We start from the raw sequence: 18,502 nt of genomic DNA on the forward strand, positions 1-18,502 counted from the left end.
TATCCGTCTTTTATACGCGTTGATGATGTAGCCGATGATGCAGGCTTCATGATAGTGTCGAGTTCTTGGCAGCCCTGCGACGGTGCTTCCATCAGCACTGCTACGGGTGTGGTTGGTGTTTCTCTGGCACCGCAATTCATTGGGGTACCGAGGGCCGCGCAGATCGACGGGGCATTCCAGGGAGTAGTTATCACGGCCGGTAGCAGAACACGGGCGATAATTGATACCAGCGCCTGCATTGCAAAGGTCAGCGCGTTTGTGAACGCTGTTGTGGCAGAGCCACCTAGCCCACAAAGCGCTGGTGACGGGTGTCGGTCTTTTATACGCATTGATGATGTCGTCGATGATGCAGGCTTCATTACGGTGTAGAGTTCTTCGCTGCCGTGTGACGGTGCTGCCATCAGCACTGCTACGGGGGTGGTTGGTGTTTCTCCTGAACCGCAATCCATTGGGGTACCGAGGGCCGGGGTTGCGCAGATCGACGATGAATTCCAGGGAGCAGTTATCACGGCCGGTAGCAGAGCACTGGGGATAATTGATACCAGCGCCTGCATTGCAAAAGTGAGCGCGTTAGACGACGCTGTTGTGGCAGAGCCACCTAGCCCATAAAGCGCTGGTGACGGATGTCGGTCTTTTATACGCGCTGATGATGTCGCCGATGATGCAGGCTTCATGACGGTGTCGAGTTCTTGGCGGCCGTGCGACGGTGCTTCCACCAGCACGGCTACGGGGGTGGTTGGTGTTTCTCTGGCACCGCAATTCATTTTGGTACCGAGGGCCGGGCACATCGACGGGGCATTCCAGGGAGCAGTTATCACGGCCGGTAGCAGAGCATGGGCGATAATTCATACCAGCTCCTGCATTGCAAAGGCCAGCGCGTTTGTGGACGCTGTTGTGGCAGAGCCACCTATCCCACAAAGCGCTGGTGGCGGGTGTCCGTCTTTTATACGCGTTGATGATGTAGCTGATGATGCAGGCTTTATGATAGTGTCGAGTTCTTGGCAGCCCGGCGACGGTGCTTCCATCAGCACTGCTACGGGTGTGGTTGGTGTTTCTCTGGCAGCGCAATTCATTGGGGTACCGAGGGCCACGCAGATCGACGGGGCATTCCAGGGAGCAGTTATCACGGCCGGTAGCAGAACACGGCCTATAATTGATACCAGCGCCTGCATTGCAAAGGTGAGCGCTTTAGTGGACGCAGTTGTGGCAGAGCCACCTAGCCCACAAAGCGCTGGTGACGGGTGTCAGTCTTTTATACGCGTTGATGAGGTCGCCGATGATGCAGGCTTCATTACGGTGTCGAGTTCTTCGCTGCCGTGTGACGGTGCTTCCATCAGCACTGCTACGGGGGTGGTTGGTGTTTCTCCTGAACCGCAATCCATTGGGGTACCGAGGGCCGGGGTTGCGCAGATGGACGATGAATTCCAGGGAGCAGTTATCACGGCCGGTAGCAGAGCACGGGCGATAATTGATACCAGCGCCTGCATTGCAAAGGTGAGCGCGTTAGTGGACGCTGTTGTGGCAGAGCCACCTAGCCCACAAAGCGCTGGTGACGGGTGTCCGTCTTTTATACGCGTTGATGATGTATCCGATGATGCAGGCTTCATGATAGTGTCGAGTTCTTGGCAGCCCTGCGACGGTGCTTCCATCAGCATTGCTACGGGTGTGGTTGGTGTTTCTCTGGCACCGCAATTCATTCTGGTAGCGAGGGCCGCGCAGATCGACGGGGCATTCCAGGGAGCAGTTATCACGGCCGGTAGCAGAACACGGGCGATAATTGATACCAGCGCCTGCACTGCAAAGGTCAGCGCGTTTGTGAGCTCTGTTGTGGCAGAGCCACCTAGCCCACAAAGCGCTGGTGACGGGTGTCGGTCTTTTATACGCGTTGATGAGGTCGCCGATGATGCAGGCTTCATGACGGTGTCTAGTTCTTGGGTGCAATGCGACGGTGCTTCCATCAGCACTGCTACGGGGGTGGTTGGTGTTTCTCCTGAACCGCAATCCATTGCGGTACCGAGGGCCGGGGTTGCGCAGATCGACGACGAATTCCAGGGAGCAGTTATCACGGCCGGTAGCAGAGCACGGGCGATAATTGATACCAGCGCCTGCATTGCAAAGGTGAGCGCGTTAGTGGACGCTGTTGTGGCAGAGTCACCTATCCCACAAAGCGCTGGTGACGGGTGTCGGTCTTTTATACGCGTTGATGATGTCGCCGATGATGCAGGCTTCATCACGGTGCCGAGTTCTTGGCTGCCGTGCGACGGTGCTTCCATCAGCACTGCTACGGGGGTGTTTGGTGTTTCTCTGGAACCCCAATCTTTTAGGGTACCGCTGGCCGCGGTTGCGCAGATTGACGACGAATTCCAGGGAGATGATATCACGGCCGCTAGCAGAACACGGGGGATAATTGATACCAGCGCCTGCATTGAAAAGGTCAGCGTGTTAGTGGACGCTGTTGTGGCAGAGCCACCTAGCCCACAAAGCGCTGGTGACGGGTGTCGGTCTTTTATACGCGTTGATGAGGTCGCCGATGATGCAGGCTTCATGACGGTGTCTAGTTCTTGGGTGCAATGCGACGGTGCTTCCATCAGCACTGCTAGGGGGGTGGTTGGTGTTTCTCCTGAACCGCAATCCATTGCGGTACCGAGGGCCGGGGTTGCGCAGATCGACGGGGCATTCCAGGGAGCAGTTATCACGGCCGGTAGCAGAACACGGGCGATAATTGATACCAGCGCCTGCATTGCAAAGGTGAGCGCGTTAGTGGACGCTGTTGTGGCAGAGCCACCTATCCCACAAAGCGCTGGTGACGGGTATCCGTCTTTTATACGCGTTGATGATGTAGCCGATGATGCAGGCTTCATGATAGTGTCGAGTTCTTGGCAGCCCTGCGACGGTGCTTCCATCAGCACTGCTACGGGTGTGGTTGGTGTTTCTCTGGCACCGCAATTCATTGGGGTACCGAGGGCCGCGCAGATCGACGGGGCATTCCAGGGAGCAGTTATCACGGCCGGTAGCAGAACACGGGCGATAATTGATACCAGCGCCTGCATTGCAAAGGTCAGCGCGTTTGTGAACGCTGTTGTGGCAGAGCCACCTAGCCCACAAAGCGCTGGTGACGGGTGTCGGTCTTTTATACGCATTGATGATGTCGTCGATGATGCAGGCTTCATTACGGTGTAGAGTTCTTCGCTGCCGTGTGACGGTGCTGCCATCAGCACTGCTACGGGGGTGGTTGGTGTTTCTCCTGAACCGCAATCCATTGGGGTACCGAGGGCCGGGGTTGCGCAGATCGACGATGAATTCCAGGGAGCAGTTATCACGGCCGGTAGCAGAGCACTGGGGATAATTGATACCAGCGCCTGCATTGCAAAAGTGAGCGCGTTAGACGACGCTGTTGTGGCAGAGCCACCTAGCCCATAAAGCGCTGGTGACGGATGTCGGTCTTTTATACGCGCTGATGATGTCGCCGATGATGCAGGCTTCATGACGGTGTCGAGTTCTTGGCGGCCGTGCGACGGTGCTTCCACCAGCACTGCTACGGGGGTGGTTGGTGTTTCTCTGGCACCGCAATCCATTGTGGTACCGAGGGCCGGGCAGGTCGACGGGGCATTCCAGGGAGCAGTTATCACGGCCGGTAGCAGAGCACGGGCGATAAATGATACCAGCGCCTGCATTGCAAAGTTGAGCACGTTAGTGGACGCTGTTGTGGCAGATCCACCTAGCCCACAAAGCGCTGGTGACGGGTGTCCGTCTTTTATACGCGTTGATGATGTATCCGATGATGCAGGCTTCATGATAGTGTCGAGTTCTTGGCAGCCCTGCGACGGTGCTTCCATCAGCACTCCTACGGGTGTGGTTGGTGTTTCTCTGGCACCGCAATTCATTGGGGTACCGACTGCCGCGCAGATCGACGGGGCATTCCAGGGAGCAGTTATCACGGCCGGTAGCAGAACACGGGCGATATTTGATATCAGCGCCTGCATTGCAAAGGTCAGTGCGTTTGTGAACGCTGTTGTGGCAGAGCCACCTAGCCCACAAAGCGCTGCTGATGGGTGTCGGTCTTTTATACGCGTTGATGAGGTCGCCGATGATGCAGGCTTCATGAAGGTGTCGAGTTCTTGTCTGCAGTGCGACGGTGCTTCCATCAGCACTGCTACGGGGGTGGTTGGTGTTTCTCTGGAACCGCAATCCATTGGGGTACCGAGGGCCGCGGTTGCGCAGATTGACGACGAATTCCAGGGAGATGATATCACAGCCGCTAGCAGAACACGGGCGATAATTGATACCAGCGCCTGGATTGCAAAGGCCAGCGCGTTTGTGGACGCTGTTGTGGCAGAGCCACCTAGCCCACAAAGCGCTGGTGACGGGTTTCTTTCTTTTATACGCGTTGATGATGCAGCCGATGATGCAGGCTTCATGATAGTGTCTAGTTCTTAGCAGCCCTGCGACAGTGCTTCCATAAGCACTGCTACGGGTGTAGTTGGTGTTTCTCTGGCACCGCAATTCATTGGGGTACCGAGGGCCGCGCACATCGACGGGGCATTCCAGGGAGCAGTTATCACGGCCGGTAGCAGAACACGGGCGATATTTGATATCAGCGCCTGCATTGCAAAGGTCAGCGCGTTTGTGAACGCTGTTGTGGCAGAGCCACCTAGCCCACAAAGCGCTGCTGATGGGTGTCGGTCTTTTATACGCGTTGATGAGGTCGCCGATGATGCAGGCTTCATGAAGGTGTCGAGTTCTTGTCTGCAGTGCGACGGTGCTTCCATCAGCACTGCTACGGGGGTGGTTGGTGTTTCTCTGGAACCGCAATCCATTGGGGTACCGAGGGCCGCGGTTGCGCAGATTGACGACGAATTCCAGGAGATGTTATCACAGCCGCTGGCAGAACACGGGCGATAATTGATACCAGCGCCTGAATTGCAAAGGTGAGCGCCTTAGTGGACGCTGTTGTGGCAGAGCCACCTAGCCCAGAAAGCGCTGGTGACGGGTGTCGGTCTTTTATACGCATTGATGATGTCGCCGATGATGCAGGCTTCATTACGGTGTCGAGTTCTTCGCTGCCGTGCGACGGTGCTTCCATCAGCACTGCTATGGGGGTGGTTGGTGTTTCTCTGGAACCGCAATCCATTGGGGTACTGAGGGCCGCGGTTGCGCAGATTGACGACGAATTCCAGGGAGATGTTATCACGGCCGCTAGCAGAGCGCGGGCGATAATTGATACCAGCGCCTGCATTGCAAAGGTGAGCGCGTTAGTGGACGCTGTTGTGACAGAGCCACCTAGCCCACAAAGCCCTGGTGACGGGTGTCGGTCTTTTATACACGTTGATGATGTCGGCGATGATGCAGGCTTCATTACGGTGTCCAATTCTTGGCTGCCATGCGACGGTGCTTCCATCAGCACTGCTACGGGGGTGCTTGGTGTTTCTATGGCAGCGCAATTCATTGGGGTACCGCTGGCCGCGCAGATCGACGGGGCATTCCAGGGAGCAGTTATCACGGCCGGTAGCAGAGCACGGGCGATAATTGATACCAGCCCCTGCATTGCAAAGATCAGTGCGTTTGTGGACGCTGTTGTGGCAAAGCCACCTAGCCCACAAAGCGCTGGTGACGGGTGTCGGTCTTTTATACGCGCTGATGATGTCGCCAATGATGCAGGCTTCATGACGGTGTCGAGTTCTTGGCTGCCGTGCGACGGTGCTTCCATCAGCACTGCTACGGGGGTGGTTGGTGTTTCTATGGCACCGCAATTCATTGGGGTACCGCTGGCCGCGCAGATCGACGGGGCATTCCAGGGAGCAGTTATCACGGCCGGTAGCAGAACACGGGCGATAATTGATACCAGCCCCTGCATTGCAAAGATCAGTGCGTTTGTGGACGCTGTTGTGGCAGAGCCACCTAGCCCACAAAGCGCTGGTGACGGGTGTCGGTCTTTTATACGCGTTGATGATGTCGCCGATGATGCAGGCTTCATGACGGTGCCGAGTTATTGGCTGCCGTGCGACGGTGCTTCCATCAGCACTGCTACGAGTGTGGTTGGTGTTTCTCTGGCACCGCAATCCATTGTGGTACCGAGGGCCGGGCAGATCGACGGGGCATTCCAGGGAGTAGTTATCACGGCCAGTAGCACAGCACGGGCGATAATTGATACCAGCGCCTGCCTTACAGAGGTCAGCGCGTTTGTGGACGCTGTTGTGGCAGAGCCACCTAGCCCACAAAGCGCTGGTGACGGGTGTCCGTCTTTTATACGCGTTGATGATGTATCCGATGATGCAGGCTTCATGATAGTGTCGAGTTCTTGGCAGCCCTGCGACGGTGCTTCCATCAGCATTGCTACGGGTGTGGTTGGTGTTTCTCTGGCACCGCAATTCATTCTGGTACCGAGGGCCGCGCAGATCGACGGGGCATTCCAGGGAGCAGTTATCACGGCCGGTAGCAGAACACGGGCGATAATTGATACCAGCGCCTGCACTGCAAAGGTCAGCGCGTTTGTGAACTCTGTTGTGGCAGAGCCACCTAGCCCACAAAGCGCTGGTGACGGGTGTCGGTCTTTTATACGCGTTGATGAGGTCGCCGATGATGCAGGCTTCATGACGGTGTCTAGTTCGTGGGTGCAATGCGACGGTGCTTCCATCAGCACTGCTACGGGCGTGGTTGGTGTTTCTCCTGAACCGCAATCCATTGCGGTACCGAGGGCCGGGGTTGCGCAGATCGACGACGAATTCCAGGGAGCAGTTATCACGGCCGGTAGCAGAGCACGGGCGATAATTGATACCAGCGCCTGCATTGCAAAGGTGAGCGCGTTAGTGGACGCTGTTGTGGCAGAGTCACCTATCCCACAAAGCGCTGGTGACGGGTGTCGGTCTTTTATACGCGTTGATGATGTCGCCGATGATGCAGGCTTCATCACGGTGCCGAGTTCTTGGCTGCCGTGCGACGGTGCTTCCATCAGCACTGCTACGGGGGTGTTTGGTGTTTCTCTGGAACCCCAATCTTTTAGGGTACCGCTGGCCGCGGTTGCGCAGATTGACGACGAATTCCAGGGAGATGATATCACGGCCGCTAGCAGAACACGGGGGATAATTGATACCAGCGCCTGCATTGAAAAGGTCAGCGTGTTCGTGGACGCTGTTGTGGCAGAGCCACCTAGCCCACAAAGCGCTGGTGACGGGTGTCGGTCTTTTATACGCGTTGATGAGGTCGCCGATGATGCAGGCTTCATGACGGTGTCTAGTTCTTGGGTGCAATGCGACGGTGCTTCCATCAGCACTGCTACGGGGGTGGTTGGTGTTTCTCCTGAACCGCAATCCATTGCGGTACCGAGGGCCGGGGTTGCGCAGATCGACGGGGCATTCCAGGGAGCAGTTATCACGGCCGGTAGCAGAACACGGGCGATAATTGATACCAGCGCCTGCATTGCAAAGGTGAGCGCGTTAGTGGACGCTGTTGTGGCAGAGCCACCTATCCCACAAAGCGCTGGTGACGGGTATCCGTCTTTTATACGCGTTGATGATGTAGCCGATGATGCAGGCTTCATGATAGTGTCGAGTTCTTGGCAGCCCTGCGACGGTGCTTCCATCAGCACTGCTACGGGTGTGGTTGGTGTTTCTCTGGCACCGCAATTCATTGGGGTACCGAGGGCCGCGCAGATCGACGGGGCATTCCAGGGAGCAGTTATCACGGCCGGTAGCAGAACACGGGCGATAATTGATACCAGCGCCTGCATTGCAAAGGTCAGCGCGTTTGTGAACGCTGTTGTGGCAGAGCCACCTAGCCCACAAAGCGCTGGTGACGGGTGTCGGTCTTTTATACGCATTGATGATGTCGTCGATGCAGGCTTCATTACGGTGTAGAGTTCTTCGCTGCCGTGTGACGGTGCTGCCATCAGCACTGCTACGGGGGTGGTTGGTGTTTCTCCTGAACCGCAATCCATTGGGGTACCGAGGGCCGGGGTTGCGCAGATCGACGATGAATTCCAGGGAGCAGTTATCACGGCCGGTAGCAGAGCACTGGGGATAATTGATACCAGCGCCTGCATTGCAAAAGTGAGCGCGTTAGACGACGCTGTTGTGGCAGAGCCACCTAGCCCATAAAGCGCTGGTGACGGATGTCGGTCTTTTATACGCGCTGATGATGTCGCCGATGATGCAGGCTTCATGACGGTGTCGAGTTCTTGGCGGCCGTGCGACGGTGCTTCCACCAGCACTGCTACGGGGGTGGTTGGTGTTTCTCTGGCACCGCAATCCATTGTGGTACCGAGGGCCGGGCAGGTCGACGGGGCATTCCAGGGAGCAGTTATCACGGCCGGTAGCAGAGCACGGGCGATAAATGATACCAGCGCCTGCATTGCAAAGTTGAGCACGTTAGTGGACGCTGTTGTGGCAGAGCCACCTAGCCCACAAAGCGCTGGTGACGGGTGTCCGTCTTTTATACGCGTTGATGATGTATCCGATGATGCAGGCTTCATGATAGTGTCGAGTTCTTGGCAGCCCTGCGACGGTGCTTCCATCAGCACTCCTACGAGTGTGGTTGGTGTTTCTCTGGCACCACAATTCATTGGGGTACCGACTGCCGCGCAGATCGACGGGGCATTCCAGGGAGCAGTTATCACGGCCGGTAGCAGAACACGGGCGATATTTGATATCAGCGCCTGCATTGCAAAGGTCAGCGCGTTTGTGAACGCTGTTGTGGCAGAGCCACCTAGCCCACAAAGCGCTGCTGATGGGTGTCGGTCTTTTATACGCGTTGATGAGGTCGCCGATGATGCAGGCTTCATGAAGGTGTCGAGTTCTTGTCTGCAGTGCGACGGTGCTTCCATCAGCACTGCTACGGGGGTGGTTGGTGTTTCTCTGGAACCGCAATCCATTGGGGTACCGAGGGCCGCGGTTGCGCAGATTGACGACGAATTCCAGGGAGATGATATCACAGCCGCTAGCAGAACACGGGCGATAATTGATACCAGCGCCTGGATTGCAAAGGCCAGCGCGTTTGTGGACGCTGTTGTGGCAGAGCCACCTAGCCCACAAAGCGCTGGTGACGGGTTTCTTTCTTTTATACGCGTTGATGATGCAGCCGATGATGCAGGCTTCATGATAGTGTCTAGTTCTTAGCAGCCCTGCGACGGTGCTTCCATCAGCACTGCTACGGGTGTAGTTGGTGTTTCTCTGGCACCGCAATTCATTGGGGTACCGAGGGCCGCGCACATCGACGGGGCATTCCAGGGAGCAGTTATCACGGGCGGTAGCAGAACACGGGCGATAATTGATACCAGCGCCTGCATTGCAAAGGTCAGCGCGTCTGTGAACGCTGTTGTGGCAGAGCCACCTAGCCCATAAAGCGCTGGTGACGGGTGTCGGTCTTTTATACGCGTTCATGAGGTCGCCGTTGATGCAGGCTTCATGACGGTGTCGAGTTCTTGGCTGCAGTGCGACGGTGCTTCCATCAGCACTGCTACGGGGGTGGTTGGTGTTTCTCTGGAACCGCAATCCATTGGGGTACCGAGGGCCGCGGTTGCGCAGATTGACGACGAATTCCAGGAGATGTTATCACAGCCGCTGGCAGAACACGGGCGATAATTGATACCAGCGCCTGAATTGCAAAGGTGAGCGCGTTAGTGGACGCTGTTGTGGCAGAGCCACCTAGCCCAGAAAGCGCTGGTGACGGGTGTCGGTCTTTTATACGCATTGATGATGTCGCCGATGATGCAGGCTTCATTACGGTGTCGAGTTCTTCGCTGCCGTGCGACGGTGCTTCCATCAGCACTGCTATGGGGGTGGTTGGTGTTTCTCTGGAACCGCAATCCATTGGGGTACTGAGGGCCGCGGTTGCGCAGATTGACGACGAATTCCAGGGAGATGTTATCACGGCCGCTAGCAGAGCGCGGGCGATAATTGATACCAGCGCCTGCATTGCAAAGGTGAGCGCGTTAGTGGACGCTGTTGTGACAGAGCCACCTAGCCCACAAAGCCCTGGTGACGGGTGTCGGTCTTTTATACACGTTGATGATGTCGGCGATGATGCAGGCTTCATTACGGTGTCCAATTCTTGGCTGCCGTGCGACGGTGCTTCCATCAGCACTGCTACGGGGGTGCTTGGTGTTTCTATGGCAGCGCAATTCATTGGGGTACCGCTGGCCGCGCAGATCGACGGGGCATTCCAGGGAGCAGTTATCACGGCCGGTAGCAGAACACGGGCGATAATTGATACCAGCCCCTGCATTGCAAAGATCAGTGCGTTTGTGGACGCTGTTGTGGCAGAGCCACCTAGCCCACAAAGCGCTGGTGACGGGTGTCGGTCTTTTATACGCGTTGATGATGTCGCCGATGATGCAGGCTTCATGACGGTGCCGAGTTCTTGGCTGCCGTGCGACGGTGCTTCCATCAGCACTGCTACGGGGGTGTTTGGTGTTTCTCTGGAACCCCAATCTTTTAGGGTACCGCTGGCCGCGGTTGCGCAGATTGACGACGAATTCCAGGGAGATGTTATCACAGCCGCTAGCAGAACACGGGCGGTAATTGATACCAGCGCCTGCATTGAAAAGGTCAGCGTGTTAGTGGACGCTGTTGTGGCAGAGCCACCTAGCCCACAAAGCGCTGGTGAGGGGTGTCGGTCTTTTATACGCGTTGATGATGTCGCCGATGAAGCAGGCTTCATGACAGTGTCGAGTTCTTGTCTGCCGTGCGACGGTGCTTCCATCAGCACTGCTACGAGTGTGGTTGGTGTTTCTCTGGCACCGCAATCCATTGTGGTACCGAGGGCCGGGCAGATCGACGGGGCATTCCAGGGAGTAGTTATCACGGCCGGTAGCACAGCACGGGCGATAATTGATACCAGCGCCTGCCTTACAGAGGTCAGCGCGTTTATGGACGCTGTTGTGGCAGAGCCACCTAGCCCACAAAGCGCTGGTGACGGGTGTCCGTCTTTTATACGCGTTGATGATGTATCCGATGATGCAGGCTTCATGATAGTGTCGAGTTCTTGGCAGCCCTGCGACGGTGCTTCCATCAGCATTGCTACGGGTGTGGTTGGTGTTTCTCTGGCACCGCAATTCATTCTGGTACCGAGGGCCGCGCAGATCGACGGGGCATTCCAGGGAGCAGTTATCACGGCCGGTAGCAGAACACGGGCGATAATTGATACCAGCGCCTGCACTGCAAAGGTCAGCGCGTTTGTGAACTCTGTTGTGGCAGAGCCACCTAGCCCACAAAGCGCTGGTGACGGGTGTCGGTCTTTTATACGCGTTGATGAGGTCGCCGATGATGCAGGCTTCATGACGGTGTCTAGTTCGTGGGTGCAATGCGACGGTGCTTCCATCAGCACTGCTACGGGGGTGGTTGGTGTTTCTCCTGAACCGCAATCCATTGCGGTACCGAGGGCCGGGGTTGCGCAGATCGACGACGAATTCCAGGGAGCAGTTATCACGGCCGGTAGCAGAGCACGGGCGATAATTGATACCAGCGCCTGCATTGCAAAGGTGAGCGCGTTAGTGGACGCTGTTGTGGCAGAGTCACCTATCCCACAAAGCGCTGGTGACGGGTGTCGGTCTTTTATACGCGCTGATGAGGTGGCCGATGATGCAGGCTTCATGACGGTGTCGAGTTCTTGGCTGCCGTGCGACGGTGCTTCCATCAGCACTGCTACGGGGGTGGTTTGTGTTTCTCTGGAACCGCAATCCATTGGGGTACCGAGGGCCGCGGTTGCGCAGATTGACGACGAATTCCAGGGAGATGATATCACGGCCGCTAGCAGAACACGGGGGATAATTGATACCAGCGCCTGCATTGCAAAGGTGAGCGCGTTAGTGGACGCTGTTGTGGCAGAGCCACCTATCCCACAAAGCACTGGTGACGGGTGTCGGTCTTTTATACGCTTTGATGATGTCGCCGATGATGCAGGCTTTATGACGGTGTCGGGTTCTTGGCAGCCCTGCGACGGTGCTTCCATCAGCACTGCTACGGGTGTGGTTGGTGTTTCTCTGGCACCGCAATTCATTGGGGTACCGAGGGCCGCGCAGATCGACGGGGCATTCCAGGGAGCAGTTATCACGGCCGGTAGCAGAACACGGGCGATAATTGATACCAGCGCCTGCATTGCAAAGGTGAGCGCGTTAGTGGACGCTGTTGTGGCAGAGCCACCTATCCCACAAAGCGCTGGTGACGGGTATCCGTCTTTTATACGCGTTGATGATGTAGCCGATGATGCAGGCTTCATGATAGTGTCGAGTTCTTGGCAGCCCTGCGACGGTGCTTCCATCAGCACTGCTACGGGTGTGGTTGGTGTTTCTCTGGCACCGCAATTCATTGGGGTACCGAGGGCCGCGCAGATCGACGGGGCATTCCAGGGAGCAGTTATCACGGCCGGTAGCAGAACACGGGCGATAATTGATACCAGCGCCTGCATTGCAAAGGTCAGCGCGTTTGTGAACGCTGTTGTGGCAGAGCCACCTAGCCCACAAAGCGCTGGTGACGGGTGTCGGTCTTTTATACGCATTGATGATGTCCTCGATGATGCAGGCTTCATTACGGTGTAGAGTTCTTCGCTGCCGTGTGACGGTGCTGCCATCAGCACTGCTACGGGGGTGGTTGGTGTTTCTCCTGAACCGCAATCCATTGGGGTACCGAGGGCCGGGGTTGCGCAGATCGACGATGAATTCCAGGGAGCAGTTATCACGGCCGGTAGCAGAGCACTGGGGATAATTGATACCAGCGCCTGCATTGCAAAAGTGAGCGCGTTAGACGACGCTGTTGTGGCAGAGCCACCTAGCCCATAAACCGCTGGTGACGGATGTCGGTCTTTTATACGCGCTGATGATGTCGCCGATGATGCAGGCTTCATGACGGTGTCGAGTTCTTGGCGGCCGTGCGACGGTGCTTCCATCAGCACTGCTACGGGGGTGGTTGGTGTTTCTCTGGCACCGCAATCCATTGTGGTACCGAGGGCCGGGCAGGTCGACGGGGCATTCCAGGGAGCAGTTATCACGGCCGGTAGCAGAGCACGGGCGATAAATGATACCAGCGCCTGCATTGCAAAGTTGAGCGCGTTAGTGGACGCTGTTGTGGCAGAGCCACCTAGCCCACAAAGCGCTGGTGACGGGTGTCCGTCTTTTATACGCGTTGATGATGTATCCGATGATGCAGGCTTCATGATAGTGTCGAGTTCTTGGCAGCCCTGCGACGGTGCTTCCATCAGCACTCCTACGGGTGTGGTTGGTGTTTCTCTGGCACCGCAATTCATTGGGGTACCGACTGCCGCGCAGATCGACGGGGCATTCCAGGGAGCAGTTATCACGGCCGGTAGCAGAACACGGGCGATATTTGATATCAGCGCCTGCATTGCAAAGGTCAGCGCGTTTGTGAACGCTGCTGTGGCAGAGCCACCTAGCCCACAAAGCGCTGGTGATGGGTGTCGGTCTATTATACGCGTTGATGAGGTCGCCGATGATGCAGGCTTCATGAAGGTGTCGAGTTCTTGTCTGCAGTGCGACGGTGCTTCCATCAGCACTGCTACGGGGGTGGTTGGTGTTTCTCTGGAACCGCAATCCATTGGGGTACCGAGGGCCACGGTTGCGCAGATTGACGACGAATTCCAGGGAGATGATATCACAGCCGCTAGCAGAACACGGGCGATAATTGATACCAGCGCCTGGATTGCAAAGGCCAGCGCGTTTGTGGACGCTGTTGTGGCAGAGCCACCTAGCCCACAAAGCGCTGGTGACGGGTTTCTTTCTTTTATACGCGTTGATGATGCAGCCGATGATGCAGGCTTCATGATAGTGTCTAGTTCTTAGCAGCCCTGCGACGGTGCTTCCATCAGCACTGCTACGGGTGTAGTTGGTGTTTCTCTGGCACCGCAATTCATTGGGGTACCGAGGGCCGCGCAGATCGACGGGGCATTCCAGGGAGCAGTTATCACGGGCGGTAGCAGAACACGGGCGATAATTGATACCAGCGCCTGCATTGCAAAGGTCAGCGCGTCTGTGAACGCTGTTGTGGCAGAGCCACCTAGCCCATAAAGCGCTGGTGACGGGTGTCGGTCTTTTATACGCGTTCATGAGGTCGCCGTTGATGCAGGCTTCATGACGGTGTCGAGTTCTTGGCTGCAGTGCGACGGTGCTTCCATCAGCACTGCTACGGGGGTGGTTGGTGTTTCTCTGGAACCGCAATCCATTGGGGTACCGAGGGCCGCGGTTGCGCAGATTGACGACGAATTCCAGGAGATGTTATCACAGCCGCTGGCAGAACACGGGCGATAATTGATACCAGCGCCTGCATTGCAAAGGTGAGCGCGTTAGTGGACGCAGTTGTGGCAGAGCCACCTAGCCCAGAAAGCGCTGGTGACGGGTGTCGGTCTTTTATACGCATTGATGATGTCGCCGATGATGCAGGCTTCATTACGGTGTCGAGTTCTTCGCTGCCGTGCGACGGTGCTTCCATCAGCACTGCTACGGGGGTGGTTGGTGTTTCTCTGGAACCGCAATCCATTGGGGTACCGAGGGCCGCGGTTGCGCAGATTGACGACGAATTCCAGGGAGATGTTATCATGGCCGGTAGCAGAACACGGGCGATAATTGATACCAGCGCCTGCATTGCAAAGGTGAGCACGTTAGTGGACGCTGTTTTGGCAGAGCCACCTAGCCCACAAAGCCCTGGTGACGGGTGTCGGTCTTTTATACACGTTGATGATGTCGGCGATGATGCAGGCTTCATTACGGTGTCCAATTCTTGGCTGCCGTGCGACGGTGCTTCCATCAGCACTGCTACGGGGGTGCTTGGTGTTTCTATGGCAGCGCAATTCATTGGGGTACCGCTGGCCGCGCAGATCGACGGGGCATTCCAGGGAGCAGTTATCACGGCCGGTAGCAGAGCACGGGCGATAATTGATACCAGCCCCTGCATTGCAAAGATCAGTGCGTTTGTGGACGCTGTTGTGGCAAAGCCACCTAGCCCACAAAGCGCTGGTGACGGGTGTCGGTCTTTTATACGCGTTGATGATGTCGCCGATCATGCAGGCTTCATGACGGTGCCGAGTTCTTGGCTGCCGTGCGACGGTGCTTTCATCAGCACTGCTACGGGGGTGGTTGGTGTTTCTCTGGAACCCCAATCCATAGGGGTACCGAGGGCCGCGGTTGCGCAGATTGACGACGAATTCCAGGGAGATGTTATCACGGCCGCTAGCAGAGCGCGGGCGATAATTGATACCAGCGCCAGCATTGCAAAGGTGAGCGCGTTAGTGGACGCTGTTGTGACAGAGCCACCTAGCCCACAAAGCGCTGGTGACGGGTGTCGGTCTTTTATACGCGCCGATGATGTCGCCAATGATGCAGGCTTCATGACGGTGTCAAGTTCTTGGCTGCCGTGCGACGGTGCTTCCATCAGCACTGCTACGGGGGTGGTTGGTGTTTCTATGGCACCGCAATTCATTGGGGTACCGCTGGCCGCGCAGATCGACGGGGCATTCCAGGGAGCAGTTATCACGGCCGGTAGCAGAACACGGGCGATAATTGATACCAGCCCCTGCATTGCAAAGATCAGTGCGTTTGTGGACGCTGTTGTGGCAGAGCCACCTAGCCCACAAAGCGCTGGTGACGGGTGTCGGTCTTTTATACGCGTTGATGATGTCGCCGATGATGCAGGCTTCATGACGGTGCCGAGTTCTTGGCTGCCGTGCGACGGTGCTTCCATCAGCACTGCTACGGGGGTGTTTGGTGTTTCTCTGGAACCCCAATCTTTTAGGGTACCGCTGGCCGCGGTTGCGCAGATTGACGACGAATTCCAGGGAGATGTTATCACAGCCGCTAGCAGAACACGGGCGGTAATTGATACCAGCGCCTGCATTGAAAAGGTCAGCGTGTTAGTGGACGCTGTTGTGGCAGAGCCACCTAGCCCACAAAGCGCTGGTGAGGGGTGTCGGTCTTTTATACGCGTTGATGATGTCGCCGATGAAGCAGGCTTCATGACAGTGTCGAGTTCTTGTCTGCCGTGCGACGGTGCTTCCATCAGCACTGCTACGAGTGTGGTTGGTGTTTCTCTGGCACCGCAATCCATTGTGGTACCGAGGGCCGGGCAGATCGACGGGGCATTCCAGGGAGTAGTTATCACGGCCGGTAGCACAGCACGGGCGATAATTGATACCAGCGCCTGCCTTACAGAGGTCAGCGCGTTTGTGGACGCTGTTGTGGCAGAGCCACCTAGCCCACAAAGCGCTGGTGACGGGTGTCCGTCTTTTATACGCGTTGATGATGTATCCGATGATGCAGGCTTCATGATAGTGTCGAGTTCTTGGCAGCCCTGCGACGGTGCTTCCATCAGCATTGCTACGGGTGTGGTTGGTGTTTCTCTGGCACCGCAATTCATTCTGGTACCGAGGGCCGCGCAGATCGACGGGGCATTCCAGGGAGCAGTTATCACGGCCGGTAGCAGAACACGGGCGATAATTGATACCAGCGCCTGCACTGCAAAGGTCAGCGCGTTTGTGAACTCTGTTGTGGCAGAGCCACCTAGCCCACAAAGCGCTGGTGACGGGTGTCGGTCTTTTATACGCGTTGATGAGGTCGCCGATGATGCAGGCTTCATGACGGTGTCTAGTTCGTGGGTGCAATGCGACGGTGCTTCCATCAGCACTGCTACGGGGGTGGTTGGTGTTTCTCCTGAACCGCAATCCATTGCGGTACCGAGGGCCGGGGTTGCGCAGATCGGCGACGAATTCCAGGGAGCAGTTATCACGGCCGGTAGCAGAGCACGGGCGATAATTGATACCAGCGACTGCATTGCAAAAATGAGCGCGTTAGTGGACGCTGTTGTGGCAGAGCCACCTAACCCACAAAGCGCTGGTGACGGGTGTCGGTCTTTTATACGCGTTGATGATGTCGCCGATGATGCAGGCTTCATGACGGTGTCGAGTTCTTGGCTGCCGTGCGAAGGTGCTTCTATCAGCACTGCTACGGGTGTGGTTGGTGTTTCTCTGGCACCGCAATTTATTGTGGTACCGAGGGCCGGGCAGATCGACGGGGCATTCCAGGGAGCACTTATCACGGCCGGTAGCAGAGCACGGGCGATAATTGATACCAGCGCCTGCATTGCAAAGGTCAGCGAGTTTGTGCACGCTGTTGTGGCAGAGCCACCCAGCCCACAAAGCGCTGGTGACGGGTGTCGGTCTTTTATACGCGTTGATGATGTCGCCGATGATGCAGGCTTCATGACCGTGTGGAGTTCTTGGCTGCCCTGTGACGGTGCTTCCATCAACACTGCTACGGGTGTGGTTGGTGTTTCTCTGGCACCGCAATCTATTGTGGTACCGAGGGCCGGGCAGATCGACGGGGCATTCCAGGGAGCAGTTATCACGGCCGGTCGCAGAACACGGGCGATAATTGATACCAGCGCCTGCATTGCAAAGGTGAGCGCGTTAGTGGACGCTGTTGTGGCAGAGCCACCCAGCCCACAAAGAGCTGGTGACGGGTGTCGGTCTTTTATACGCGTTGATGATGTCGCCGATGATGCAGGCTTCATGACGATGTCGAGTTCTTGGCAGCCCTGCGACGGTGCTTCCATCAGCACTGCTACGGGTGTGGTTTGTGTTTCTCTGGCACCGCAATCCATTGGGGTACCGAGGGCCGCGCAGATCGACGGGGCATTCCAGGGAGCAGTTATCACGGCCGGTAGCAGAGCACAGGCGATAATTAATACCTGCGCCTGCATTGCAAAGGTCAACGTGTTAGTGGACGCTGTTGTGGCAGAGCCTCCTAGCCCACAAAGCACTGGTGACGGTTGTCGGTGTTTTATACGCGCTGATGATATCGACGATGATGCAGGCTTCATGACAGTGTCGAGTTCTTGGCTGCCCTGTGACGGTGCTTCCATCATCACTGCTACGGGTGTGGTTGGTGTTTCTATGGCACCGCAATTCATTGGGGTACCGCTGGCCGCGCAGATCGACGGGGCATTCCAGGGAGCAGATATCACGGCCGGTAGCAGAACACGGGCGATAATTGATACCAGCCCCTGCATTGCAAAGGTCAGAGCGTTTGTGAACGCTGTTGTGGCAGAGCCACCTAGCCCACAAAGCGCTGGTGACGGGTGTCGGTCTTTTATACGCGTTGATGATGTCGCCGATGATGCAGGCTTTATGACCGTGTGGAGTTCTTGGCTGCCCTGTGACGGTGCTTCCATCAACACTGCTACGGGTGTGGTTGGTGTTTCTCTGGCACCGCAATCTATTGTGGTACCGAGGGCCGGGCAGATCGACGGGGCATTCCAGGGAGCAGTTATCACGGCCGGTAGCAGAGCACGGGCGATAAATGATACCAGCGCCTGCATTGCAAAGTTGAGCGCGTTAGTGGACGCTGTTGTGGCAGAGCCACCTAGCCCACAAAGCGCTGGTGACGGGTGTCCGTCTTTTATACGCGCTGATGATGTCATCGATGATGCAGGCTTCATGACAGTGTCGAGTTCTTGGCTGCCGTGCGACGGTGCTGCCATCAGCACTGCTACGGGTGTGGTTTGTGTTT

The sequence above is a fragment of the Haemaphysalis longicornis genome, unplaced genomic scaffold (genome assembly GCF_048455015.1).
Source record: "Haemaphysalis longicornis isolate Haplotype H1 unplaced genomic scaffold, Haemaphysalis longicornis Haplotype H1 scaffold_4, whole genome shotgun sequence".
NCBI lineage: Eukaryota > Metazoa > Arthropoda > Arachnida > Ixodida > Ixodidae > Haemaphysalis > Haemaphysalis longicornis.